The sequence below is a fragment of the Idiotropiscis lumnitzeri genome, chromosome 10 (genome assembly GCF_059441095.1).
Source record: "Idiotropiscis lumnitzeri isolate Australia: NSW breed Sydney's pygmy pipehorse chromosome 10, RoL_Ilum_1.0, whole genome shotgun sequence".
In the NCBI taxonomy this organism is placed as follows: Eukaryota; Metazoa; Chordata; class Actinopteri; order Syngnathiformes; family Syngnathidae; genus Idiotropiscis; species Idiotropiscis lumnitzeri.
The window spans coordinates 11523247-11542432 of record NC_142400.1 but is presented as its reverse complement, the minus strand read 5'-3'; the positions used below and the strand labels follow the sequence as shown (position 1 = coordinate 11542432).

The following is a 19186-nucleotide window of genomic DNA, read 5'->3' as shown; positions in this document are numbered from 1 at the left end:
CACAAAAACACTGGGATCATAACATAATGGAAATTTGGTCAAAGGGAATTGTCAGAAGTGGGATTTGAACCCACGCCTCCAGGGGAGATTGCGACCTGAACGCAGCGCCTTAGACCACTCGGCCATCCTGACAACTGCCACCCAGTTCCTGAATATATTTGCTTGGTTCTTTGTTGGTACTTTTATGGTGAAAATGGTAAACACAAAAACACTGGGATACCAACAAAATGGAAATTTGGTCAAAGGGAATTGTCAGAAGTGGGATTTGAACCCACGCCTCCAGGGGAGACTGCGACCTGAACGCAGCGCCTTAGACCGCTCGGCCATCCTGACAAGTGGTAGTGCCATCTTGACTGTGTTTGCTTGGTTCTTTTGTTGGTGAAAGTGGTCACAAAGACACTGGGATCATAACATAATGGAAATTTGGTCAAAGGGAATTGTCAGAAGTGGGATTTGAACCCACGCCTCCAGGAGAGACTGCGACCTTAACGCAGCGCCTTAGACCGCTCGGCCATCCTGACAACTGCCAGCTGTTCCCTGAATATATTTGCTTGGTTCTTTGTTGGTACTTTTATGGTGAAAGTGGTAACCACAAAAACACTGATCACAACAAAATGGAAATTTGGTCAGAACTAATTGTCAGAAGTGGGATTTGAACCCACGCCTCCAGGGGAGACTGCGACCTGAACGCAGTGCTTTAGACCGCTCGGCCATCCTGACAAGTGGTGGCGTGGTCTTGACTGTATTTGCTTGATTCTTTTATTGGTGAAAGTGGTAAACAAAAACACTGGGATCACAACATAATGGGAATTTGGTCAAAAGGATTTTTGTCAGAAGTGGGATTTGAACCCACGCCTCCAGGAGAGACTGCGCCCTTAACGCAGCGCCTTAGACCACTCGGCCATCCTGACAACTGCCACCCAGTTCCTGAATATATTTGCTTGGTTCTTTGTTGGTACTTTTACTTGTGATAGTGGTAACCACAAAAACACTGGCATCACAACATAGTGGAGATTTGGTCTATAGGAATTGTCAGAAGTGGGATTCGAACCCACGCCTCCAGGGGAGACTGCGACCTGAACGCAGCGCCTTCGACCGCTCGGCCATCCTGACAAGTGGTAGAGCCGTCTTGACTGTGTTTGCTTGGTTCTTTTGTTGGTGAAAGTGGTCACAAAAACACTGGCATCACAACATAGTGGAAATTTGGTCTATAGGAATTGTCAGAAGTGGGATTTGAACCCACGCCTCCAGGTGAGATTGCGACCTGAACGCAGCGCCACAGACCACTCGGCCATCCTGACAACTGCCACCCAGTTCCTGAATATATTTGCTTGGTTCTTTGTTGGTACTTTTATGGTGAAAATGGTAAACACAAAAACACTGGGATACCAACATAATGGAAATTTGGTCAAAGCGAATTGTCAGAAGTGGGATTTGAACCCACGCCTCCAGGGGAGACTGCGACCTGAACGGAGCGCCTTAGACCGCTCGGCCATCCTGACAAGTGGTAGAGCCGTCTTGACTGTGTTTGCTTGGTTCTTTTGTTGGTGAAAGTGGTCACAAAGACACTGGGATCATAACATAATGGAAATTTGGTCAAAGGGAATTGTCAGAAGTGGGATTTGAACCCACGCCTCCAGGAGAGACTGCGACCTTAACGCAGCGCCTTAGACCGCTCGGCCATCCTGACAACTGCCAGCTGTTACCTGAATATATTTGCTTGGTTCTTTGTTGGTACTTTTATTGGTGAATGTGTTGACCACAAAAACACTGGGATCACAAGTTAGTGGAAATTTGGTCTAGAGGAATTGTCAGAAGTGGGATTTGAACCCACGCCTCCAGGGGAGACTGCGACCTGAACGCAGCGCCTTAGACCGCTCGGCCATCCTGACAAGTGCCAGCTGTTACCTGAATATATTTGCTTGGTTCTTTGTTGGTACTTTTATTGGTGAATGTGTTGACCACAAAAACACTGGGATCACAAAATAGTGGAAATTTGGTCTATAGGAATTGTCAGAAGTGGGATTTGAACCCACGCCTCCAGGGGAGACTGCGACCTGAACGCAGCGCCTTAGACCACTCGGCCATCCTGACAAGTGGTGGCGTTGTCTTGACTGTATTTGCTTGATTCTTTTATTGGTGAAAGTGGTAAACAAAAACACTGGGATCACAACAAAGTGGAAATTTGGTCTATAGGAATTGCCATTAGTGGGATTCGAACCCACGCCTCCAGGGGAGACTGGGACCTGAACGCAGCGCCTTAGACCGCTCGGCCATCCTAACAACTGCCAGCTGTTCCCTGAATATATTTGCTTGGTTCTTTGTTGGTACTTTTATGGTGAAAGTGGTTAGCACAAAAACACTGGGATCACAACAAAATGGATATTTGGTCAAAGGGAATTGTCAGAAGTGGGATTTGAACCCACGCCTCCAGGGGAGACTGCGACCTTAACGCAGCGCCATAGACCGCTCGGCCATCCTGACAACTGCCAGCGGTCCCCTGAATATATTTGCTTGGTTCTTTGTTGGTACTTTTATGGTGAAAGTGGTAACCACAAAAACACTGGCATCACAACATAGTGGAAATTTGGTCTAGAGGAAATGTCAGAAGTGGGATTCGAACCCACGCCTCCAGGGAAGACTGCGACCTGAACGCAGCGCCTTAGACCGCTCGGCCATCCTGACAACTGCCAGCTGTTCCCTGAATATATTTGCTTGGTTCTTTGTTGGTACTTTTATTGGTGAAAGTGGTAACCACAAAAACACTGGGATCACAACAAAATGGAAATTTGGTCAGAAGTCAATGTCAGAAGTGGGATTTGAACCCACGCCTCCAGGGGAGACTGCGACCTGAACGCAGCGCCTTAGACCGCTCGGCCATCCTGACAAGTGGTAGAGCTGTCTTGACTGTGTTTGCTTGGTTCTTTTGTTGTTGAAAGTGGTCACAAAAACACTGGGATCATAACATAATGGAAATTTGGTCAAAGGGAATTGTCAGAAGTGGGATTTGAACCCACGCCTCCAGGGGAGACTGCGACCTGAACGCAGCGCCTTAGACCGCTCGGCCATCCTGACAAGTGGTGGCGTTGTCTTGACTGTATTTGCTTGATTCTTTTATTGGTGAAAGTGGTAAACAAAAACACTGGGATCACAACATAATGGGTATTTGGTCGAAAGGATTTTTGTCAGAAGTGGGATTTGAACCCACGCCGCCAGGAGAGACTGCGACCTTAACGCAGCGCCTTAGACCGCTCGGCCATCCTGACAACTGCCAGCTGTTCCCTGAATATATTTGCTTGGTTCTTTGTTGGTACTTTTATGGTGAAAGTGGTAACCACAAAAACACTGGGATACCAACATAATGGAAAATTGGTCAAAGGGAATAGTCAGAAGTGGGATTTGAACCCACGCCTCCAGGGGAGATTGCGACCTGAACGCAGCGCCTTAGACCACTCGGCCATCCTGACAACTGCCACCCAGTTCCTGAATATATTTGCTTGGTTCTTTGTTGGTACTTTTATGGTGAAAATGGTAAACACAAAAACACTGGGATAGCAACAAAATGGAAATTTGGTCAAAGGGAATTGTCAGAAGTGGGATTTGAACCCACGCCTCCAGGGGAGACTGCGACCTGAACGCAGCGCCTTAGACCGCTCGGCCATCCTGACAAGTGGTAGAGCCATCTTGACTGTGTTTGCTTGGTTCTTTTGTTGGTGAAAGTGGTCACAAAGACACTGGGATCATAACATAATGGAAATTTGGTCAAAGGGAATTGTCAGAAGTGGGATTTGAACCCACGCCTCCAGGAGAGACTGCGACCTTAACGCAGCGCCTTAGACCGCTCGGCCATCCTGACAACCGCCAGCTGTTCCCTGAATATATTTGCTTGGTTCTTTGTTGGTACTTTTATGGTGAAAGTGGTAAGCACAAAAACACTGGGATCACAACAAAATGGAAATTTGGTCAGAAGTAATTGTCAGAAGTGGGATTTGAACCCACGCCTCCAGGGGAGACTGCGACCTGAACGCAGCGCCTTAGACCGCTCGGCCATCCTGACAAGTGGTGGCGTGGTCTTGACTGTATTTGCTTGATTCTTTTATTGGTGAAAGTGGTAAACAAAAACACTGGGATCACAACATAATGGGTATTTGGTCGAAAGGATTTTTGTCAGAAGTGGGATTTGAACCCACGCCGCCAGGAGAGACGGCGACCTTAACGCAGCGCCTTAGACCGCTCGGCCATCCAGACAACTGCCAGCTGTTCCCTGAATATATTTGCTTGGTTCTTTGTTGGTACTTTTATGGTGAAAGTGGTAACCACAAAAACACTGGGATCACAACAAAATGGAAATTTGGTCAGAAGGAATTGTCAGAAGTGGGATTTGAACCCACGCCTCCATGGGAGATTGCGACCTGAACGCTGCGCCTTAGACCACTCGGCCATCCTGACAAGTGGTAGAGCTGTCTTGACTGTGTTTGCTTGGTTCTTTTGTTGTTGAAAGTGGTCACAAAAACACTGGGATCATAACATAATGGAAATTTGGTCAAAGGGAATTGTCAGAAGTGGGATTTGAACCCACGCCTCCAGGGGAGATTGCGACCTGAACGCAGCGCCTTAGACCACTCGGCCATCCTGACAACTGCCACCCAGTTCCTGAATATATTTGCTTGGTTCTTTGTTGGTACTTTTATGGTGAAAATGGTAAACACAAAAACACTGGGATACCAACAAAATGGAAATTTGGTCAAAGGGAATTGTCAGAAGTGGGATTTGAACCCACGCCTCCAGGGGAGACTGCGACCTGAACGCAGCGCCTTAGACCGCTCGGCCATCCTGACAAGTGGTAGTGCCATCTTGACTGTGTTTGCTTGGTTCTTTTGTTGGTGAAAGTGGTCACAAAGACACTGGGATCATAACATAATGGAAATTTGGTCAAAGGGAATTGTCAGAAGTGGGATTTGAACCCACGCCTCCAGGAGAGACTGCGACCTTAACGCAGCGCCTTAGACCGCTCGGCCATCCTGACAACTGCCAGCTGTTCCCTGAATATATTTGCTTGGTTCTTTGTTGGTACTTTTATGGTGAAAGTGGTAACCACAAAAACACTGATCACAACAAAATGGAAATTTGGTCAGAACTAATTGTCAGAAGTGGGATTTGAACCCACGCCTCCAGGGGAGACTGCGACCTGAACGCAGTGCTTTAGACCGCTCGGCCATCCTGACAAGTGGTGGCGTGGTCTTGACTGTATTTGCTTGATTCTTTTATTGGTGAAAGTGGTAAACAAAAACACTGGGATCACAACATAATGGGAATTTGGTCAAAAGGATTTTTGTCAGAAGTGGGATTTGAACCCACGCCTCCAGGAGAGACTGCGCCCTTAACGCAGCGCCTTAGACCACTCGGCCATCCTGACAACTGCCACCCAGTTCCTGAATATATTTGCTTGGTTCTTTGTTGGTACTTTTACTTGTGATAGTGGTAACCACAAAAACACTGGCATCACAACATAGTGGAGATTTGGTCTATAGGAATTGTCAGAAGTGGGATTCGAACCCACGCCTCCAGGGGAGACTGCGACCTGAACGCAGCGCCTTCGACCGCTCGGCCATCCTGACAAGTGGTAGAGCCGTCTTGATTGTGTTTGCTTGGTTCTTTTGTTGGTGAAAGTGGTCACAAAAACACTGGCATCACAACATAGTGGAAATTTGGTCTATAGGAATTGTCAGAAGTGGGATTTGAACCCACGCCTCCAGGTGAGATTGCGACCTGAACGCAGCGCCACAGACCACTCGGCCATCCTGACAACTGCCACCCAGTTCCTGAATATATTTGCTTGGTTCTTTGTTGGTACTTTTATGGTGAAAATGGTAAACACAAAAACACTGGGATACCAACATAATGGAAATTTGGTCAAAGCGAATTGTCAGAAGTGGGATTTGAACCCACGCCTCCAGGGGAGACTGCGACCTGAACGGAGCGCCTTAGACCGCTCGGCCATCCTGACAAGTGGTAGAGCCGTCTTGACTGTGTTTGCTTGGTTCTTTTGTTGGTGAAAGTGGTCACAAAGACACTGGGATCATAACATAATGGAAATTTGGTCAAAGGGAATTGTCAGAAGTGGGATTTGAACCCACGCCTCCAGGAGAGACTGCGACCTTAACGCAGCGCCTTAGACCGCTCGGCCATCCTGACAACTGCCAGCTGTTCCCTGAATATATTTGCTTGGTTCTTTGTTGGTACTTTTATTGGTGAATGTGTTGACCACAAAAACACTGGGATCACAAGTTAGTGGAAATTTGGTCTAGAGGAATTGTCAGAAGTGGGATTTGAACCCACGCCTCCAGGGGAGACTGCGACCTGAACGCAGCGCCTTAGACCGCTCGGCCATCCTGACAAGTGCCAGCTGTTACCTGAATATATTTGCTTGGTTCTTTGTTGGTACTTTTATTGGTGAATGTGTTGACCACAAAAACACTGGGATCACAAAATAGTGGAAATTTGGTCTATAGGAATTGTCAGAAGTGGGATTTGAACCCACGCCTCCAGGGGAGACTGCGACCTGAACGCAGCGCCTTAGACCACTCGGCCATCCTGACAAGTGGTGGCGTTGTCTTGACTGTATTTGCTTGATTCTTTTATTGGTGAAAGTGGTAAACAAAAACACTGGGATCACAACAAAGTGGAAATTTGGTCTATAGGAATTGCCATTAGTGGGATTCGAACCCACGCCTCCAGGGGAGACTGGGACCTGAACGCAGCGCCTTAGACCGCTCGGCCATCCTGACAACTGCCAGCTGTTCCCTGAATATATTTGCTTGGTTCTTTGTTGGTACTTTTATGGTGAAAGTGGTTAGCACAAAAACACTGGGATCACAACAAAATGGATATTTGGTCAAAGGGAATTGTCAGAAGTGGGATTTGAACCCACGCCTCCAGGGGAGACTGCGACCTTAACGCAGCGCCATAGACCGCTCGGCCATCCTGACAACTGCCAGCGGTCCCCTGAATATATTTGCTTGGTTCTTTGTTGGTACTTTTATGGTGAAAGTGGTAACCACAAAAACACTGGCATCACAACATAGTGGAAATTTGGTCTAGAGGAAATGTCAGAAGTGGGATTCGAACCCACGCCTCCAGGGAAGACTGCGACCTGAACGCAGCGCCTTAGACCGCTCGGCCATCCTGACAACTGCCAGCTGTTCCCTGAATATATTTGCTTGGTTCTTTGTTGGTACTTTTATTGGTGAAAGTGGTAACCACAAAAACACTGGGATCACAACAAAATGGAAATTTGGTCAGAAGTCAATGTCAGAAGTGGGATTTGAACCCACGCCTCCAGGGGAGACTGCGACCTGAACGCAGCGCCTTAGACCGCTCGGCCATCCTGACAAGTGGTAGAGCTGTCTTGACTGTGTTTGCTTGGTTCTTTTGTTGTTGAAAGTGGTCACAAAAACACTGGGATCATAACATAATGGAAATTTGGTCAAAGGGAATTGTCAGAAGTGGGATTTGAACCCACGCCTCCAGGGGAGACTGCGACCTGAACGCAGCGCCTTAGACCGCTCGGCCATCCTGACAAGTGGTGGCGTTGTCTTGACTGTATTTGCTTGATTCTTTTATTGGTGAAAGTGGTAAACAAAAACACTGGGATCACAACATAATGGGTATTTGGTCGAAAGGATTTTTGTCAGAAGTGGGATTTGAACCCACGCCGCCAGGAGAGACTGCGACCTTAACGCAGCGCCTTAGACCGCTCGGCCATCCTGACAACTGCCAGCTGTTCCCTGAATATATTTGCTTGGTTCTTTGTTGGTACTTTTATGGTGAAAGTGGTAACCACAAAAACACTGGGATACCAACATAATGGAAAATTGGTCAAAGGGAATAGTCAGAAGTGGGATTTGAACCCACGCCTCCAGGGGAGATTGCGACCTGAACGCAGCGCCTTAGACCACTCGGCCATCCTGACAACTGCCACCCAGTTCCTGAATATATTTGCTTGGTTCTTTGTTGGTACTTTTATGGTGAAAATGGTAAACACAAAAACACTGGGATAGCAACAAAATGGAAATTTGGTCAAAGGGAATTGTCAGAAGTGGGATTTGAACCCACGCCTCCAGGGGAGACTGCGACCTGAACGCAGCGCCTTAGACCGCTCGGCCATCCTGACAAGTGGTAGAGCCATCTTGACTGTGTTTGCTTGGTTCTTTTGTTGGTGAAAGTGGTCACAAAGACACTGGGATCATAACATAATGGAAATTTGGTCAAAGGGAATTGTCAGAAGTGGGATTTGAACCCACGCCTCCAGGAGAGACTGCGACCTTAACGCAGCGCCTTAGACCGCTCGGCCATCCTGACAAGTGGTAGAGCCATCTTGACTGTGTTTGCTTGGTTCTTTTGTTGTTGAAAGTGGTCACAAAAACACTGGGATCATAACATAATGGAAATTTGGTCAAAGGGAATTGTCAGAAGTGGGATTTGAACCCACGCCTCCAGGGGAGATTGCGACCTGAACGCAGCGCCTTAGACCACTCGGCCATCCTGACAACTGCCACCCAGTTCCTGAATATATTTGCTTGGTTCTTTGTTGGTACTTTTATGGTGAAAATGGTAAACACAAAAACACTGGGATACCAACAAAATGGAAATTTGGTCAAAGGGAATTGTCAGAAGTGGGATTTGAACCCACGCCTCCAGGGGAGACTGCGACCTGAACGCAGCGCCTTAGACCGCTCGGCCATCCTGACAAGTGGTAGTGCCATCTTGACTGTGTTTGCTTGGTTCTTTTGTTGGTGAAAGTGGTCACAAAGACACTGGGATCATAACATAATGGAAATTTGGTCAAAGGGAATTGTCAGAAGGGGGATTTGAACCCACGCCTCCAGGAGAGACTGCGACCTTAACGCAGCGCCTTAGACCGCTCGGCCATCCTGACAACTGCCAGCTGTTCCCTGAATATATTTGCTTGGTTCTTTGTTGGTACTTTTATGGTGAAAGTGGTAACCACAAAAACACTGATCACAACAAAATGGAAATTTGGTCAGAACTAATTGTCAGAAGTGGGATTTGAACCCACGCCTCCAGGGGAGACTGCGACCTGAACGCAGTGCTTTAGACCGCTCGGCCATCCTGACAAGTGGTGGCGTGGTCTTGACTGTATTTGCTTGATTCTTTTATTGGTGAAAGTGGTAAAAAAAAACACTGGGATCACAACATAATGGGAATTTGGTCAAAAGGATTTTTGTCAGAAGTGGGATTTGAACCCACGCCTCCAGGAGAGACTGCGCCCTTAACGCAGCGCCTTAGACCGCTCGGCCATCCTGACAACTGCCAGCTGTTCCCTGAATATATTTGCTTGGTTCTTTGTTGGTACTTTTACTTGTGATAGTGGTAACCACAAAAACACTGGCATCACAACATAGTGGAGATTTGGTCTATAGGAATTGTCAGAAGTGGGATTTGAACCCACGCCTCCAGGTGAGATTGCAACCTGAACGCAGCGCCTCAGACCACTCGGCCATCCTGACAACTGCCACCCAGTTCCTGAATATATTTGCTTGGTTCTTTGTTGGTACTTTTACTTGTGATAGTGGTAACCACAAAAACACTGGCATCACAACATAGTGGAGATTTGGTCTATAGGAATTGTCAGAAGTGGGATTCGAACCCACGCCTCCAGGGGAGACTGCGACCTGAACGCAGCGCCTTCGACCGCTCGGCCATCCTGACAAGTGGTAGAGCCGTCTTGACTGTGTTTGCTTGGTTCTTTTGTTGGTGAAAGTGGTCACAAAAACACTGGCATCACAACATAGTGGAAATTTGGTCGATAGGAATTGTCAGAAGTGGGATTTGAACCCACGCCTCCAGGTGAGATTGCGACCTGAACGCAGCGCCACAGACCACTCGGCCATCCTGACAACTGCCACCCAGTTCCTGAATATATTTGCTTGGTTCTTTGTTGGTACTTTTATGGTGAAAATGGTAAACACAAAAACACTGGGATACCAACATAATGGAAATTTGGTCAAAGCGAATTGTCAGAAGTGGGATTTGAACCCACGCCTCCAGGGGAGACTGCGACCTGAACGGAGCGCCTTAGACCGCTCGGCCATCCTGACAAGTGGTAGAGCCGTCTTGACTGTGTTTGCTTGGTTCTTTTGTTGGTGAAAGTGGTCACAAAGACACTGGGATCATAACATAATGGAAATTTGGTCAAAGGGAATTGTCAGAAGTGGGATTTGAACCCACGCCTCCAGGAGAGACTGCGACCTTAACGCAGCGCCTTAGACCGCTCGGCCATCCTGACAACTGCCAGCTGTTCCCTGAATATATTTGCTTGGTTCTTTGTTGGTACTTTTATTGGTGAATGTGTTGACCACAAAAACACTGGGATCACAAGTTAGTGGAAATTTGGTCTAGAGGAATTGTCAGAAGTGGGATTTGAACCCACGCCTCCAGGGGAGACTGCGATCTGAACGCAGCGCCTTAGACCGCTCGGCCATCCTGACAAGTGCCAGCTGTTACCTGAATATATTTGCTTGGTTCTTTGTTGGTACTTTTATTGGTGAATGTGTTGACCACAAAAACACTGGGATCACAAAATAGTGGAAATTTGGTCTATAGGAATTGTCAGAAGTGGGATTTGAACCCACGCCTCCAGGGGAGACTGCGACCTGAACGCAGCGCCTTAGACCACTCGGCCATCCTGACAAGTGGTGGCGTTGTCTTGACTGTATTTGCTTGATTCTTTTATTGGTGAAAGTGGTAAACAAAAACACTGGGATCACAACATAATATGAATTTGGTCGAAAGGATTTTTGTCAGAAGTGGGATTTGAACCCACGCCTCCAGGAGAGACTGCGACCTTAACGCAGCGCCATAGACCGCTCGGCCATCCTGACAACTGCCAGCTGTTCCCTGAATATATTTGCTTGGTTCTTTGTTGGTACTTTTATTGGTGAATGTGTTGACCACAAAAACACTGGGATCACAACATAGTGGAAATTTGGTCTAGAGGAATTGTCAGAAGTGGGATTTGAACCCACGCCTCCAGGGGAGACTGCGACCTGAACGCAGCGCCTTAGGCCGCTCGGCCATCCTGACAAGTGGTGGCGTTGTCTTGACTGTGTTTGCTTGGTTCTTTTGTTGTTGAAAGTGGTCACAAAAACACTGGGATCATAACATAATGGATATTTGGTCAAAGGGAATTGTCAGAAGTGGGATTTGAACCCACGCCTCCAGGGGAGACTGCGACCTTAACGCAGCGCCATAGACCGCTCGGCCATCCTGACAACTGCCAGCGGTCCCCTGAATATATTTGCTTGGTTCTTTGTTGGTACTTTTATGGTGAAAGTGGTAACCACAAAAACACTGGCATCACAACATAGTGGAAATTTGGTCTATAGGAAATGTCAGAAGTGGGATTCGAACCCACGCCTCCAGGGAAGACTGCGACCTGAACGCAGCGCCTTAGACCGCTCGGCCATCCTGACAACTGCCAGCTGTTCCCTGAATATATTTGCTTGGTTCTTTGTTGGTACTTTTATTGGTGAAAGTGGTAACCACAAAAACACTGGGATCACAACAAAATGGAAATTTGGTCAGAAGTCAATGTCAGAAGTGGGATTTGAACCCACGCCTCCAGGGGAGACTGCGACCTGAACGCAGCGCCTTAGACCGCTCGGCCATCCTGACAAGTGGTAGAGCTGTCTTGACTGTGTTTGCTTGGTTCTTTTGTTGTTGAAAGTGGTCACAAAAACACTGGGATCATAACATAATGGAAATTTGGTCAAAGGGAATTGTCAGAAGTGGGATTTGAACCCACGCCTCCAGGAGAGACTGCGACCTGAACGCAGCGCCTTAGACCGCTCGGCCATCCTGACAAGTGGTGGCGTTGTCTTGACTGTATTTGCTTGATTCTTTTATTGGTGAAAGTGGTAAACAAAAACACTGGGATCACAACATAATAGGAATTTGGTCGAAAGGAATTTTGTCAGAAGTGGGATTTGAACCCACGCCTCCAGGAGAGACTGCGACCTTAACGCAGCGCCTTAGACCGCTCGGCCATCCTGACAACTGCCAGCTGTTCCCTGAATATATTTGCTTGGTTCTTTGTTGGTACTTTTATGGTGAAAGTGGTAACCACAAAAACACTGGGATACCAACATAATGGAAAATTGGTCAAAGGGAATAGTCAGAAGTGGGATTTGAACCCACGCCTCCAGGGGAGATTGCGACCTGAACGCAGCGCCTTAGACCACTCGGCCATCCTGACAACTGCCACCCAGTTCCTGAATATATTTGCTTGGTTCTTTGTTGGTACTTTTATGGTGAAAATGGTAAACACAAAAACACTGGGATAGCAACAAAATGGAAATTTGGTCAAAGGGAATTGTCAGAAGTGGGATTTGAACCCACGCCTCCAGGGGAGACTGCGACCTGAACGCAGCGCCTTAGACCGCTCGGCCATCCTGACAAGTGGTAGAGCCATCTTGACTGTGTTTGCTTGGTTCTTTTGTTGGTGAAAGTGGTCACAAAGACACTGGGATCATAACATAATGGAAATTTGGTCAAAGGGAATTGTCAGAAGTGGGATTTGAACCCACGCCTCCAGGGGAGACTGCGACCTGAACGCAGCGCCTTAGACCGCTCGGCCATCCTGACAAGTGGTGGCGTGGTCTTGACTGTATTTGCTTGATTCTTTTATTGGTGAAAGTGGTAAACAAAAACACTGGGATCACAACATAATGGGTATTTGGTCGAAAGGATTTTTGTCAGAAGTGGGATTTGAACCCACGCCGCCAGGAGAGACGGCGACCTTAACGCAGCGCCTTAGACCGCTCGGCCATCCAGACAACTGCCAGCTGTTCCCTGAATATATTTGCTTGGTTCTTTGTTGGTACTTTTATGGTGAAAGTGGTAACCACAAAAACACTGATCACAACAAAATGGAAATTTGGTCAGAACTAATTGTCAGAAGTGGGATTTGAACCCACGCCTCCAGGGGAGACTGCGACCTGAACGCAGTGCTTTAGACCGCTCGGCCATCCTGACAAGTGGTGGCGTGGTCTTGACTGTATTTGCTTGATTCTTTTATTGGTGAAAGTGGTAAAAAAAAACACTGGGATCACAACATAATGGGAATTTGGTCAAAAGGATTTTTGTCAGAAGTGGGATTTGAACCCACGCCTCCAGGAGAGACTGCGCCCTTAACGCAGCGCCTTAGACCGCTCGGCCATCCTGACAACTGCCAGCTGTTCCCTGAATATATTTGCTTGGTTCTTTGTTGGTACTTTTACTTGTGATAGTGGTAACCACAAAAACACTGGCATCACAACATAGTGGAGATTTGGTCTATAGGAATTGTCAGAAGTGGGATTTGAACCCACGCCTCCAGGTGAGATTGCAACCTGAACGCAGCGCCTCAGACCACTCGGCCATCCTGACAACTGCCACCCAGTTCCTGAATATATTTGCTTGGTTCTTTGTTGGTACTTTTACTTGTGATAGTGGTAACCACAAAAACACTGGCATCACAACATAGTGGAGATTTGGTCTATAGGAATTGTCAGAAGTGGGATTCGAACCCACGCCTCCAGGGGAGACTGCGACCTGAACGCAGCGCCTTCGACCGCTCGGCCATCCTGACAAGTGGTAGAGCCGTCTTGACTGTGTTTGCTTGGTTCTTTTGTTGGTGAAAGTGGTCACAAAAACACTGGCATCACAACATAGTGGAAATTTGGTCGATAGGAATTGTCAGAAGCGGGATTTGAACCCACGCCTCCAGGTGAGATTGCGACCTGAACGCAGCGCCACAGACCACTCGGCCATCCTGACAACTGCCACCCAGTTCCTGAATATATTTGCTTGGTTCTTTGTTGGTACTTTTATGGTGAAAATGGTAAACACAAAAACACTGGGATACCAACAAAATGGAAATTTGGTCAAAGGGAATTGTCAGAAGTGGGATTTGAACCCACGCCTCCAGGGGAGACTGCGACCTGAACGCAGCGCCTTAGACCGCTCGGCCATCCTGACAAGTGGTAGTGCCATCTTGACTGTGTTTGCTTGGTTCTTTTGTTGGTGAAAGTGGTCACAAAGACACTGGGATCATAACATAATGGAAATTTGGTCAAAGGGAATTGTCAGAAGTGGGATTTGAACCCACGCCTCCAGGAGAGACTGCGACCTTAACGCAGCGCCTTAGACCGCTCGGCCATCCTGACAAGTGGTAGAGCTGCCTTGACTGTGTTTGCTTGGTTCTTTTGTTGTTGAAAGTGGTCACAAAAACACTGGGATCATAACATAATGGAAATTTGGTCAAAGGGAATTGTCAGAAGTGGGATTTGAACCCACGCCTCCAGGGGAGATTGCGACCTGAACGCAGCGCCTTAGACCACTCGGCCATCCTGACAACTGCCACCCAGTTCCTGAATATATTTGCTTGGTTCTTTGTTGGTACTTTTATGGTGAAAATGGTAAACACAAAAACACTGGGATACCAACAAAATGGAAATTTGGTCAAAGGGAATTGTCAGAAGTGGGATTTGAACCCACGCCTCCAGGTGAGACTGCGACCTGAACGCAGCGCCTTAGACCGCTCGGCCATCCTGACAAGTGGTAGTGCCATCTTGACTGTGTTTGCTTGGTTCTTTTGTTGGTGAAAGTGGTCACAAAGACACTGGGATCATAACATAATGGAAATTTGGTCAAAGGGAATTGTCAGAAGTGGGATTTGAACCCACGCCTCCAGGAGAGACTGCGACCTTAACGCAGCGCCTTAGACCGCTCGGCCATCCTGACAACTGCCAGCTGTTCCCTGAATATATTTGCTTGGTTCTTTGTTGGTACTTTTATGGTGAAAGTGGTAACCACAAAAACACTGATCACAACATAGTGGAAATTTGGTCTATAGGAAATGTCAGAAGTGGGATTCGAACCCACGCCTCCAGGGAAGACTGCGACCTGAACGCAGCGCCTTAGACCGCTCGGCCATCCTGACAACTGCCAGCTGTTCCCTGAATATATTTGCTTGGTTCTTTGTTGGTACTTTTACTTGTGATAGTGGTAACCACAAAAACACTGGCATCACAACATAGTGGAGATTTGGTCAAAGGGAATTGTCAGAAGTGGGATTTGAACCCACGCCTCAAGGGGAGATTGCGACCTGAACGCAGCGCCTTAGACTGCTCAGCCATCCTGACAACCGCCACCCAGTTCCTGAATATATTTGCTTGGTTCTTTGTTGGTACTTTTATGGTGAAAATGGTAACCACAAAAACACTGGGATACCAACATAATGGAAATTTGGTCAAAGGGAACTGGCAGAAGTGGGATTTGAACCCACGCCTCCAGGGGAGACTGCGACCAGAACGCAGCGCCTTAGACCGCTCGGCCATCCTGACAAGTGGTAGAGCCGTCTTGACTGTGTTTGCTTGGTTCTTTTGTTGGTGAAAGTGGTCACAAAAACACTGGCATCACAACATAGTGGAAATTTGGTCTATAGGAATTGTCAGAAGTGGGATTTGAACCCACGCCTCCAGGTGAGATTGCGACCTGAACGCAGCGCCACAGACCACTCGGCCATCCTGACAACTGCCACCCAGTTCCTGAATATATTTGCTTGGTTCTTTGTTGGTACTTTTATGGTGAAAATGGTAAACACAAAAACACTGGGATACCAACATAATGGAAATTTGGTCAAAGCGAATTGTCAGAAGTGGGATTTGAACCCACGCCTCCAGGGGAGACTGCGACCTGAACGGAGCGCCTTAGACCGCTCGGCCATCCTGACAAGTGGTAGAGCCGTCTTGACTGTGTTTGCTTGGTTCTTTTGTTGGTGAAAGTGGTCACAAAGACACTGGGATCATAACATAATGGAAATTTGGTCAAAGGGAATTGTCAGAAGTGGGATTTGAACCCACGCCTCCAGGAGAGACTGCGACCTTAACGCAGCGCCTTAGACCGCTCGGCCATCCTGACAACTGCCAGCTGTGCCCTGAATATATTTGCTTGGTTCTTTGTTGGTACTTTTATGGTGAAAGTGGTAACCACAAAAATACTGGGATCACAACAAAATGGAAATTTGGTCAGAAGTAATTGTCAGAAGTGGGATTTGAACCCACGCCTCCAGGGGAGACTGCGACCTGAACGCAGCGCCTTAGACCGCTCGGCCATCCTGACAAGTGGTGGCGTGGTCTTGACTGTATTTGCTTGATTCTTTTATTGGTGAAAGTGGTAAACAAAAACACTGAGATCACTACATAATGGGAATTTGGTCGAAAGGATTTTTGTCAGAAGTGGGATTTGAACCCACGCCTCCAGGAGAGACTGCGACCTTAACGCAGCGCCTTAGACCGCTCGGCCATCCTGACAACCGCCAGCTGTTCCCTGAATATATTTGCTTGGTTCTTTGTTGGTACTTTTATGGTGAAAGTGGTAAGCACAAAAACACTGGGATCACAACAAAATGGAAATTTGGTCACAAGGAATTGTCAGAAGTGGGATTTGAACCCACGCCTCTAGGGGAGATTGCGACCTGAACGCAGCGCCTTAGACCGCTCGGCCATCCTGACAAGTGGTGGCGTTGTCTTGACTGTATTTGCTTGATTCTTTTATTGGTGAAAGTGGTAAACAAAAACACTGGGATCACAACATAATAGGAATTTGGTCGAAAGGATTTTTGTCAGAAGTGGGAATTGAACCCACGCCTCCAGGAGAGACTGCGACCTTAACGCAGCGCCTTAGACCGCTCGGCCATCCTGACAACTGCCAGCTGTTCCCTGAATATATTTGCTTGGTTCTTTGTTGGTACTTTTATGGTGAAAGTGGTAACCACAAAAACACTGGGATCACAACAAAATGGAAATTTGGTCAGAAGTAATTGTCAGAAGTGGGATTTGAACCCACGCCTCCAGGGGAGACTGCGACCTGAACGCAGCGCCTTAGACCGCTCGGCCATCCTGACAAGTGGTGGCGTTGTCTTGACTGTATTTGCTTGATTCTTTTATTGGTGAAAGTGGTAAACAAAAACTCTGGGATCACAACATAATGGGAATTTGGTCGAAAGGATTTTTGTCAGAAGTGGGATTTGAACCCACGCCTCCAGGAGAGACTGCGCCCTTAACGCAGCGCCTTAGACCGCTCGGCCATCCTGACAACTGCCAGCTGTTCCCTGAATATATTTGCTTGGTTCTTTGTTGGTACTTTTACTTGTGATAGTGGTAACCACAAAAACACTGGCATCACAACATAGTGGAGATTTGGTCTGTAGGAATTGTCAGAAGTGGGATTTGAACCCACGCCTCCAGGTGAGATTGCAACCTGAACGCAGCGCCTCAGACCACTCGGCCATCCTGACAACTGCCACCCAGTTCCTGAATATATTTGCTTGGTTCTTTGTTGGTACTTTTACTTGTGATAGTGGTAACCACAAAAACACTGGCATCACAACATAGTGGAGATTTGGTCTATAGGAATTGTCAGAAGTGGGATTCGAACCCACGCCTCCAGGGGAGACTGCGACCTGAACGCAGCGCCTTCGCCCGCTCGGCCATCCTGACAAGTGGTAGAGCTGTCTTGACTGTGTTTTCTTGGTTCTTTTGTTGTTGAAAGTGGTCACAAAAACACTGGGATCATAACATAATGGAAATTTGGTCAAAGGGAATTGTCAGAAGTGGGATTTGAACCCACGCCTCCAGGGGAGACTGCGACCTGAACGGAGCGCCTTAGACCGCTCGGCCATCCTGACAAGTGGTAGAGCCGTCTTGACTGTGTTTGCTTGGTTCTTTTGTTGGTGAAAGTGGTCACAAAGACACTGTGATCATAACATAATTAAAATTTGGTCAATGGGAATTGTCAGAAGTGGGATTTGAACCCACGCCTCCAGGAGAGACTGCGACCTTAACGCAGCGCCTTAGACCGCTCGGCCATCCTGACAACTGCCAGCTGTTCCCTGAATATATTTGCTTGGTTCTTTGTTGGTACTTTTATGGTGAAAGTGGTAACCACAAAAACACTGGGATACCAACATAATGGAAATTTGGTCAAAGGGAACTGGCAGAAGTGGGATTTGAACCCACGCCTCCAGGGGAGACTGCGACCTGAACGCAGCGCCTTAGACCGCTCGGCCATCCTGACAAGTGGTGGTGTTGTCTTGACTGTATTTGCTTGATTCTTTTATTGGTGAAAGTGGTAAAAAAAAACACTGGGATCACAACATAATGGGAATTTGGTCGAAAGGATTTTTGTCAGAAGTGGGATTTGAACCCACGCCTCCAGGAGAGACGGCGACCTTAACGCAGCGCCTTAGACCGCTCGGCCATCCTGACAACTGCCAGCTGTTCCCTGAATATATTTGCTTGGTTCTTTGTTGGTACTTTTATGGTGAAAGTGGTAAGCACAAAAACACTGGGATCACAACAAAATGGAAATTTGGTCACTAGGAATTGTCAGAAGTGGGATTTGAACCCACGCCTCCAGGGGAGATTGCGACCTGAACGCAGCGCCTTAGACCGCTCGGCCATCCTGACAAGTGGTGGCGTTGTCTTGACTGTATTTGCTTGATTCTTTTATTGGTGAAAGTGGTAAACAAAAACACTGGGATCACAACATAATAGGAATTTGGTCGAAAGGATTTTTGTCAGAAGTGGGATTTGAACCCACGCCTCCAGGAGAGACTGCGACCTTAACGCAGCGCCTTAGACCGCTCGGCCATCCTGACAACTGCCAGCTGTTCCCTGAATATATTTGCTTGGTTCTTTGTTGGTACTTTTATGGTGAAAGTGGTAACCACAAAAACACTGGGATCACAACAAAATGGAAATTTGGTCAGAAGTAATTGTCAGAAGTGGGATTTGAACCCACGCCTCCAGGGGAGACTGCGACCTGAACGCAGCGCCTTAGACCGCTCGGCCATCCTGACAAGTAGTGGCGTTGTCTTGACTGTATTTGCTTGATTCTTTTATTGGTGAAAGTGGTAAACAAAAACTCTGGGATCACAACATAATGGGAATTTGGTCGAAAGGATTTTTGTCAGAAGTGGGATTTGAACCCACGCCTCCGGGGGTGACTGCTACCTTAACGCAGCACCTTAGACCACTCAGCCATCCTGACAACTGCCTGCTGTTCCCTGAATATATTTGCTTGGTTCTTTGTTGGTACTTTTATTGGTGAATGTGTTGAC

General features: G+C 47.5%; 79 non-coding genes across 79 annotated transcripts; all 79 read right to left on the bottom strand.

Annotated features, from left to right (window-relative positions):
- Window positions 1-49: 49 nt before the first annotated feature.
- Window positions 50-132, bottom strand: trnal-cag (transfer RNA leucine (anticodon CAG)). The gene has a single exon. It is a non-coding gene; the product is annotated as a tRNA-Leu (tRNA).
- A 118-nt stretch (window positions 133-250) lies between these two features.
- Window positions 251-333, bottom strand: trnal-cag (transfer RNA leucine (anticodon CAG)). The gene has a single exon. It is a non-coding gene; the product is annotated as a tRNA-Leu (tRNA).
- A 105-nt stretch (window positions 334-438) lies between these two features.
- trnal-aag (transfer RNA leucine (anticodon AAG)) lies at window positions 439-521 on the bottom strand. The gene has a single exon. It is a non-coding gene; the product is annotated as a tRNA-Leu (tRNA).
- Window positions 522-637: 116 nt separating this feature from the next.
- trnal-cag (transfer RNA leucine (anticodon CAG)) lies at window positions 638-720 on the bottom strand. Its single transcript has one exon. It is a non-coding gene; the product is annotated as a tRNA-Leu (tRNA).
- A 108-nt stretch (window positions 721-828) lies between these two features.
- On the bottom strand, window positions 829-911 carry trnal-aag (transfer RNA leucine (anticodon AAG)). The gene has a single exon. It is a non-coding gene; the product is annotated as a tRNA-Leu (tRNA).
- A 119-nt stretch (window positions 912-1030) lies between these two features.
- On the bottom strand, window positions 1031-1113 carry trnal-cag (transfer RNA leucine (anticodon CAG)). The gene has a single exon. It is a non-coding gene; the product is annotated as a tRNA-Leu (tRNA).
- A 494-nt stretch (window positions 1114-1607) lies between these two features.
- trnal-aag (transfer RNA leucine (anticodon AAG)) lies at window positions 1608-1690 on the bottom strand. The gene has a single exon. It is a non-coding gene; the product is annotated as a tRNA-Leu (tRNA).
- A 119-nt stretch (window positions 1691-1809) lies between these two features.
- On the bottom strand, window positions 1810-1892 carry trnal-cag (transfer RNA leucine (anticodon CAG)). The gene has a single exon. It is a non-coding gene; the product is annotated as a tRNA-Leu (tRNA).
- A 119-nt stretch (window positions 1893-2011) lies between these two features.
- Window positions 2012-2094, bottom strand: trnal-cag (transfer RNA leucine (anticodon CAG)). Its single transcript has one exon. It is a non-coding gene; the product is annotated as a tRNA-Leu (tRNA).
- Window positions 2095-2401: 307 nt separating this feature from the next.
- Window positions 2402-2484, bottom strand: trnal-aag (transfer RNA leucine (anticodon AAG)). Its single transcript has one exon. It is a non-coding gene; the product is annotated as a tRNA-Leu (tRNA).
- A 118-nt stretch (window positions 2485-2602) lies between these two features.
- Window positions 2603-2685, bottom strand: trnal-cag (transfer RNA leucine (anticodon CAG)). Its single transcript has one exon. It is a non-coding gene; the product is annotated as a tRNA-Leu (tRNA).
- Window positions 2686-2804: 119 nt separating this feature from the next.
- On the bottom strand, window positions 2805-2887 carry trnal-cag (transfer RNA leucine (anticodon CAG)). Its single transcript has one exon. It is a non-coding gene; the product is annotated as a tRNA-Leu (tRNA).
- Window positions 2888-2992: 105 nt separating this feature from the next.
- Window positions 2993-3075, bottom strand: trnal-cag (transfer RNA leucine (anticodon CAG)). The gene has a single exon. It is a non-coding gene; the product is annotated as a tRNA-Leu (tRNA).
- A 108-nt stretch (window positions 3076-3183) lies between these two features.
- On the bottom strand, window positions 3184-3266 carry trnal-aag (transfer RNA leucine (anticodon AAG)). Its single transcript has one exon. It is a non-coding gene; the product is annotated as a tRNA-Leu (tRNA).
- Window positions 3267-3384: 118 nt separating this feature from the next.
- trnal-cag (transfer RNA leucine (anticodon CAG)) lies at window positions 3385-3467 on the bottom strand. Its single transcript has one exon. It is a non-coding gene; the product is annotated as a tRNA-Leu (tRNA).
- A 118-nt stretch (window positions 3468-3585) lies between these two features.
- Window positions 3586-3668, bottom strand: trnal-cag (transfer RNA leucine (anticodon CAG)). The gene has a single exon. It is a non-coding gene; the product is annotated as a tRNA-Leu (tRNA).
- Window positions 3669-3773: 105 nt separating this feature from the next.
- Window positions 3774-3856, bottom strand: trnal-aag (transfer RNA leucine (anticodon AAG)). The gene has a single exon. It is a non-coding gene; the product is annotated as a tRNA-Leu (tRNA).
- Window positions 3857-3974: 118 nt separating this feature from the next.
- On the bottom strand, window positions 3975-4057 carry trnal-cag (transfer RNA leucine (anticodon CAG)). Its single transcript has one exon. It is a non-coding gene; the product is annotated as a tRNA-Leu (tRNA).
- A 497-nt stretch (window positions 4058-4554) lies between these two features.
- Window positions 4555-4637, bottom strand: trnal-cag (transfer RNA leucine (anticodon CAG)). Its single transcript has one exon. It is a non-coding gene; the product is annotated as a tRNA-Leu (tRNA).
- Window positions 4638-4755: 118 nt separating this feature from the next.
- Window positions 4756-4838, bottom strand: trnal-cag (transfer RNA leucine (anticodon CAG)). Its single transcript has one exon. It is a non-coding gene; the product is annotated as a tRNA-Leu (tRNA).
- A 105-nt stretch (window positions 4839-4943) lies between these two features.
- On the bottom strand, window positions 4944-5026 carry trnal-aag (transfer RNA leucine (anticodon AAG)). The gene has a single exon. It is a non-coding gene; the product is annotated as a tRNA-Leu (tRNA).
- A 116-nt stretch (window positions 5027-5142) lies between these two features.
- trnal-cag (transfer RNA leucine (anticodon CAG)) lies at window positions 5143-5225 on the bottom strand. The gene has a single exon. It is a non-coding gene; the product is annotated as a tRNA-Leu (tRNA).
- Window positions 5226-5333: 108 nt separating this feature from the next.
- On the bottom strand, window positions 5334-5416 carry trnal-aag (transfer RNA leucine (anticodon AAG)). The gene has a single exon. It is a non-coding gene; the product is annotated as a tRNA-Leu (tRNA).
- A 119-nt stretch (window positions 5417-5535) lies between these two features.
- trnal-cag (transfer RNA leucine (anticodon CAG)) lies at window positions 5536-5618 on the bottom strand. Its single transcript has one exon. It is a non-coding gene; the product is annotated as a tRNA-Leu (tRNA).
- A 494-nt stretch (window positions 5619-6112) lies between these two features.
- On the bottom strand, window positions 6113-6195 carry trnal-aag (transfer RNA leucine (anticodon AAG)). The gene has a single exon. It is a non-coding gene; the product is annotated as a tRNA-Leu (tRNA).
- Window positions 6196-6314: 119 nt separating this feature from the next.
- trnal-cag (transfer RNA leucine (anticodon CAG)) lies at window positions 6315-6397 on the bottom strand. Its single transcript has one exon. It is a non-coding gene; the product is annotated as a tRNA-Leu (tRNA).
- Window positions 6398-6516: 119 nt separating this feature from the next.
- On the bottom strand, window positions 6517-6599 carry trnal-cag (transfer RNA leucine (anticodon CAG)). Its single transcript has one exon. It is a non-coding gene; the product is annotated as a tRNA-Leu (tRNA).
- A 307-nt stretch (window positions 6600-6906) lies between these two features.
- trnal-aag (transfer RNA leucine (anticodon AAG)) lies at window positions 6907-6989 on the bottom strand. Its single transcript has one exon. It is a non-coding gene; the product is annotated as a tRNA-Leu (tRNA).
- A 118-nt stretch (window positions 6990-7107) lies between these two features.
- Window positions 7108-7190, bottom strand: trnal-cag (transfer RNA leucine (anticodon CAG)). The gene has a single exon. It is a non-coding gene; the product is annotated as a tRNA-Leu (tRNA).
- Window positions 7191-7309: 119 nt separating this feature from the next.
- On the bottom strand, window positions 7310-7392 carry trnal-cag (transfer RNA leucine (anticodon CAG)). Its single transcript has one exon. It is a non-coding gene; the product is annotated as a tRNA-Leu (tRNA).
- Window positions 7393-7497: 105 nt separating this feature from the next.
- Window positions 7498-7580, bottom strand: trnal-cag (transfer RNA leucine (anticodon CAG)). Its single transcript has one exon. It is a non-coding gene; the product is annotated as a tRNA-Leu (tRNA).
- A 108-nt stretch (window positions 7581-7688) lies between these two features.
- Window positions 7689-7771, bottom strand: trnal-aag (transfer RNA leucine (anticodon AAG)). Its single transcript has one exon. It is a non-coding gene; the product is annotated as a tRNA-Leu (tRNA).
- A 118-nt stretch (window positions 7772-7889) lies between these two features.
- trnal-cag (transfer RNA leucine (anticodon CAG)) lies at window positions 7890-7972 on the bottom strand. Its single transcript has one exon. It is a non-coding gene; the product is annotated as a tRNA-Leu (tRNA).
- Window positions 7973-8090: 118 nt separating this feature from the next.
- Window positions 8091-8173, bottom strand: trnal-cag (transfer RNA leucine (anticodon CAG)). The gene has a single exon. It is a non-coding gene; the product is annotated as a tRNA-Leu (tRNA).
- Window positions 8174-8278: 105 nt separating this feature from the next.
- Window positions 8279-8361, bottom strand: trnal-aag (transfer RNA leucine (anticodon AAG)). The gene has a single exon. It is a non-coding gene; the product is annotated as a tRNA-Leu (tRNA).
- Window positions 8362-8466: 105 nt separating this feature from the next.
- trnal-cag (transfer RNA leucine (anticodon CAG)) lies at window positions 8467-8549 on the bottom strand. The gene has a single exon. It is a non-coding gene; the product is annotated as a tRNA-Leu (tRNA).
- A 118-nt stretch (window positions 8550-8667) lies between these two features.
- trnal-cag (transfer RNA leucine (anticodon CAG)) lies at window positions 8668-8750 on the bottom strand. The gene has a single exon. It is a non-coding gene; the product is annotated as a tRNA-Leu (tRNA).
- Window positions 8751-8855: 105 nt separating this feature from the next.
- trnal-aag (transfer RNA leucine (anticodon AAG)) lies at window positions 8856-8938 on the bottom strand. Its single transcript has one exon. It is a non-coding gene; the product is annotated as a tRNA-Leu (tRNA).
- A 116-nt stretch (window positions 8939-9054) lies between these two features.
- On the bottom strand, window positions 9055-9137 carry trnal-cag (transfer RNA leucine (anticodon CAG)). The gene has a single exon. It is a non-coding gene; the product is annotated as a tRNA-Leu (tRNA).
- A 108-nt stretch (window positions 9138-9245) lies between these two features.
- Window positions 9246-9328, bottom strand: trnal-aag (transfer RNA leucine (anticodon AAG)). The gene has a single exon. It is a non-coding gene; the product is annotated as a tRNA-Leu (tRNA).
- Window positions 9329-9447: 119 nt separating this feature from the next.
- On the bottom strand, window positions 9448-9530 carry trnac-gca (transfer RNA cysteine (anticodon GCA)). The gene is given in 2 exon segments: window positions 9448-9482; window positions 9487-9530. It is a non-coding gene; the product is annotated as a tRNA-Cys (tRNA).
- Window positions 9531-9649: 119 nt separating this feature from the next.
- On the bottom strand, window positions 9650-9732 carry trnal-cag (transfer RNA leucine (anticodon CAG)). Its single transcript has one exon. It is a non-coding gene; the product is annotated as a tRNA-Leu (tRNA).
- A 494-nt stretch (window positions 9733-10226) lies between these two features.
- trnal-aag (transfer RNA leucine (anticodon AAG)) lies at window positions 10227-10309 on the bottom strand. Its single transcript has one exon. It is a non-coding gene; the product is annotated as a tRNA-Leu (tRNA).
- A 119-nt stretch (window positions 10310-10428) lies between these two features.
- trnal-cag (transfer RNA leucine (anticodon CAG)) lies at window positions 10429-10511 on the bottom strand. The gene has a single exon. It is a non-coding gene; the product is annotated as a tRNA-Leu (tRNA).
- Window positions 10512-10630: 119 nt separating this feature from the next.
- trnal-cag (transfer RNA leucine (anticodon CAG)) lies at window positions 10631-10713 on the bottom strand. The gene has a single exon. It is a non-coding gene; the product is annotated as a tRNA-Leu (tRNA).
- Window positions 10714-10821: 108 nt separating this feature from the next.
- On the bottom strand, window positions 10822-10904 carry trnal-aag (transfer RNA leucine (anticodon AAG)). The gene has a single exon. It is a non-coding gene; the product is annotated as a tRNA-Leu (tRNA).
- Window positions 10905-11023: 119 nt separating this feature from the next.
- Window positions 11024-11106, bottom strand: trnal-cag (transfer RNA leucine (anticodon CAG)). The gene has a single exon. It is a non-coding gene; the product is annotated as a tRNA-Leu (tRNA).
- A 105-nt stretch (window positions 11107-11211) lies between these two features.
- Window positions 11212-11294, bottom strand: trnal-aag (transfer RNA leucine (anticodon AAG)). The gene has a single exon. It is a non-coding gene; the product is annotated as a tRNA-Leu (tRNA).
- Window positions 11295-11412: 118 nt separating this feature from the next.
- Window positions 11413-11495, bottom strand: trnal-cag (transfer RNA leucine (anticodon CAG)). The gene has a single exon. It is a non-coding gene; the product is annotated as a tRNA-Leu (tRNA).
- Window positions 11496-11614: 119 nt separating this feature from the next.
- On the bottom strand, window positions 11615-11697 carry trnal-cag (transfer RNA leucine (anticodon CAG)). Its single transcript has one exon. It is a non-coding gene; the product is annotated as a tRNA-Leu (tRNA).
- Window positions 11698-11802: 105 nt separating this feature from the next.
- trnal-cag (transfer RNA leucine (anticodon CAG)) lies at window positions 11803-11885 on the bottom strand. The gene has a single exon. It is a non-coding gene; the product is annotated as a tRNA-Leu (tRNA).
- A 108-nt stretch (window positions 11886-11993) lies between these two features.
- trnal-aag (transfer RNA leucine (anticodon AAG)) lies at window positions 11994-12076 on the bottom strand. The gene has a single exon. It is a non-coding gene; the product is annotated as a tRNA-Leu (tRNA).
- A 118-nt stretch (window positions 12077-12194) lies between these two features.
- On the bottom strand, window positions 12195-12277 carry trnal-cag (transfer RNA leucine (anticodon CAG)). Its single transcript has one exon. It is a non-coding gene; the product is annotated as a tRNA-Leu (tRNA).
- Window positions 12278-12395: 118 nt separating this feature from the next.
- trnal-cag (transfer RNA leucine (anticodon CAG)) lies at window positions 12396-12478 on the bottom strand. The gene has a single exon. It is a non-coding gene; the product is annotated as a tRNA-Leu (tRNA).
- A 105-nt stretch (window positions 12479-12583) lies between these two features.
- Window positions 12584-12666, bottom strand: trnal-cag (transfer RNA leucine (anticodon CAG)). The gene has a single exon. It is a non-coding gene; the product is annotated as a tRNA-Leu (tRNA).
- A 307-nt stretch (window positions 12667-12973) lies between these two features.
- On the bottom strand, window positions 12974-13056 carry trnal-cag (transfer RNA leucine (anticodon CAG)). The gene has a single exon. It is a non-coding gene; the product is annotated as a tRNA-Leu (tRNA).
- Window positions 13057-13164: 108 nt separating this feature from the next.
- trnal-aag (transfer RNA leucine (anticodon AAG)) lies at window positions 13165-13247 on the bottom strand. Its single transcript has one exon. It is a non-coding gene; the product is annotated as a tRNA-Leu (tRNA).
- A 119-nt stretch (window positions 13248-13366) lies between these two features.
- Window positions 13367-13449, bottom strand: trnac-gca (transfer RNA cysteine (anticodon GCA)). The gene is given in 2 exon segments: window positions 13367-13401; window positions 13406-13449. It is a non-coding gene; the product is annotated as a tRNA-Cys (tRNA).
- A 119-nt stretch (window positions 13450-13568) lies between these two features.
- trnal-cag (transfer RNA leucine (anticodon CAG)) lies at window positions 13569-13651 on the bottom strand. The gene has a single exon. It is a non-coding gene; the product is annotated as a tRNA-Leu (tRNA).
- Window positions 13652-13957: 306 nt separating this feature from the next.
- Window positions 13958-14040, bottom strand: trnal-cag (transfer RNA leucine (anticodon CAG)). The gene has a single exon. It is a non-coding gene; the product is annotated as a tRNA-Leu (tRNA).
- Window positions 14041-14145: 105 nt separating this feature from the next.
- Window positions 14146-14228, bottom strand: trnal-aag (transfer RNA leucine (anticodon AAG)). The gene has a single exon. It is a non-coding gene; the product is annotated as a tRNA-Leu (tRNA).
- A 105-nt stretch (window positions 14229-14333) lies between these two features.
- On the bottom strand, window positions 14334-14416 carry trnal-cag (transfer RNA leucine (anticodon CAG)). Its single transcript has one exon. It is a non-coding gene; the product is annotated as a tRNA-Leu (tRNA).
- Window positions 14417-14722: 306 nt separating this feature from the next.
- On the bottom strand, window positions 14723-14805 carry trnal-aag (transfer RNA leucine (anticodon AAG)). Its single transcript has one exon. It is a non-coding gene; the product is annotated as a tRNA-Leu (tRNA).
- A 116-nt stretch (window positions 14806-14921) lies between these two features.
- trnal-cag (transfer RNA leucine (anticodon CAG)) lies at window positions 14922-15004 on the bottom strand. The gene has a single exon. It is a non-coding gene; the product is annotated as a tRNA-Leu (tRNA).
- Window positions 15005-15324: 320 nt separating this feature from the next.
- On the bottom strand, window positions 15325-15407 carry trnaq-cug (transfer RNA glutamine (anticodon CUG)). The gene has a single exon. It is a non-coding gene; the product is annotated as a tRNA-Gln (tRNA).
- A 494-nt stretch (window positions 15408-15901) lies between these two features.
- On the bottom strand, window positions 15902-15984 carry trnal-aag (transfer RNA leucine (anticodon AAG)). The gene has a single exon. It is a non-coding gene; the product is annotated as a tRNA-Leu (tRNA).
- Window positions 15985-16102: 118 nt separating this feature from the next.
- On the bottom strand, window positions 16103-16185 carry trnal-cag (transfer RNA leucine (anticodon CAG)). Its single transcript has one exon. It is a non-coding gene; the product is annotated as a tRNA-Leu (tRNA).
- A 108-nt stretch (window positions 16186-16293) lies between these two features.
- On the bottom strand, window positions 16294-16376 carry trnal-aag (transfer RNA leucine (anticodon AAG)). The gene has a single exon. It is a non-coding gene; the product is annotated as a tRNA-Leu (tRNA).
- Window positions 16377-16685: 309 nt separating this feature from the next.
- On the bottom strand, window positions 16686-16768 carry trnal-aag (transfer RNA leucine (anticodon AAG)). The gene has a single exon. It is a non-coding gene; the product is annotated as a tRNA-Leu (tRNA).
- Window positions 16769-16886: 118 nt separating this feature from the next.
- Window positions 16887-16969, bottom strand: trnal-cag (transfer RNA leucine (anticodon CAG)). The gene has a single exon. It is a non-coding gene; the product is annotated as a tRNA-Leu (tRNA).
- Window positions 16970-17077: 108 nt separating this feature from the next.
- On the bottom strand, window positions 17078-17160 carry trnal-aag (transfer RNA leucine (anticodon AAG)). The gene has a single exon. It is a non-coding gene; the product is annotated as a tRNA-Leu (tRNA).
- Window positions 17161-17279: 119 nt separating this feature from the next.
- On the bottom strand, window positions 17280-17362 carry trnac-gca (transfer RNA cysteine (anticodon GCA)). Its single transcript is given in 2 exon segments — window positions 17280-17314; window positions 17319-17362. It is a non-coding gene; the product is annotated as a tRNA-Cys (tRNA).
- A 119-nt stretch (window positions 17363-17481) lies between these two features.
- trnal-cag (transfer RNA leucine (anticodon CAG)) lies at window positions 17482-17564 on the bottom strand. The gene has a single exon. It is a non-coding gene; the product is annotated as a tRNA-Leu (tRNA).
- A 293-nt stretch (window positions 17565-17857) lies between these two features.
- trnal-aag (transfer RNA leucine (anticodon AAG)) lies at window positions 17858-17940 on the bottom strand. Its single transcript has one exon. It is a non-coding gene; the product is annotated as a tRNA-Leu (tRNA).
- Window positions 17941-18058: 118 nt separating this feature from the next.
- trnal-cag (transfer RNA leucine (anticodon CAG)) lies at window positions 18059-18141 on the bottom strand. Its single transcript has one exon. It is a non-coding gene; the product is annotated as a tRNA-Leu (tRNA).
- Window positions 18142-18249: 108 nt separating this feature from the next.
- trnal-aag (transfer RNA leucine (anticodon AAG)) lies at window positions 18250-18332 on the bottom strand. The gene has a single exon. It is a non-coding gene; the product is annotated as a tRNA-Leu (tRNA).
- A 118-nt stretch (window positions 18333-18450) lies between these two features.
- Window positions 18451-18533, bottom strand: trnal-cag (transfer RNA leucine (anticodon CAG)). The gene has a single exon. It is a non-coding gene; the product is annotated as a tRNA-Leu (tRNA).
- Window positions 18534-18641: 108 nt separating this feature from the next.
- On the bottom strand, window positions 18642-18724 carry trnal-aag (transfer RNA leucine (anticodon AAG)). The gene has a single exon. It is a non-coding gene; the product is annotated as a tRNA-Leu (tRNA).
- A 118-nt stretch (window positions 18725-18842) lies between these two features.
- Window positions 18843-18925, bottom strand: trnal-cag (transfer RNA leucine (anticodon CAG)). The gene has a single exon. It is a non-coding gene; the product is annotated as a tRNA-Leu (tRNA).
- Window positions 18926-19186: the final 261 nt, after the last annotated feature.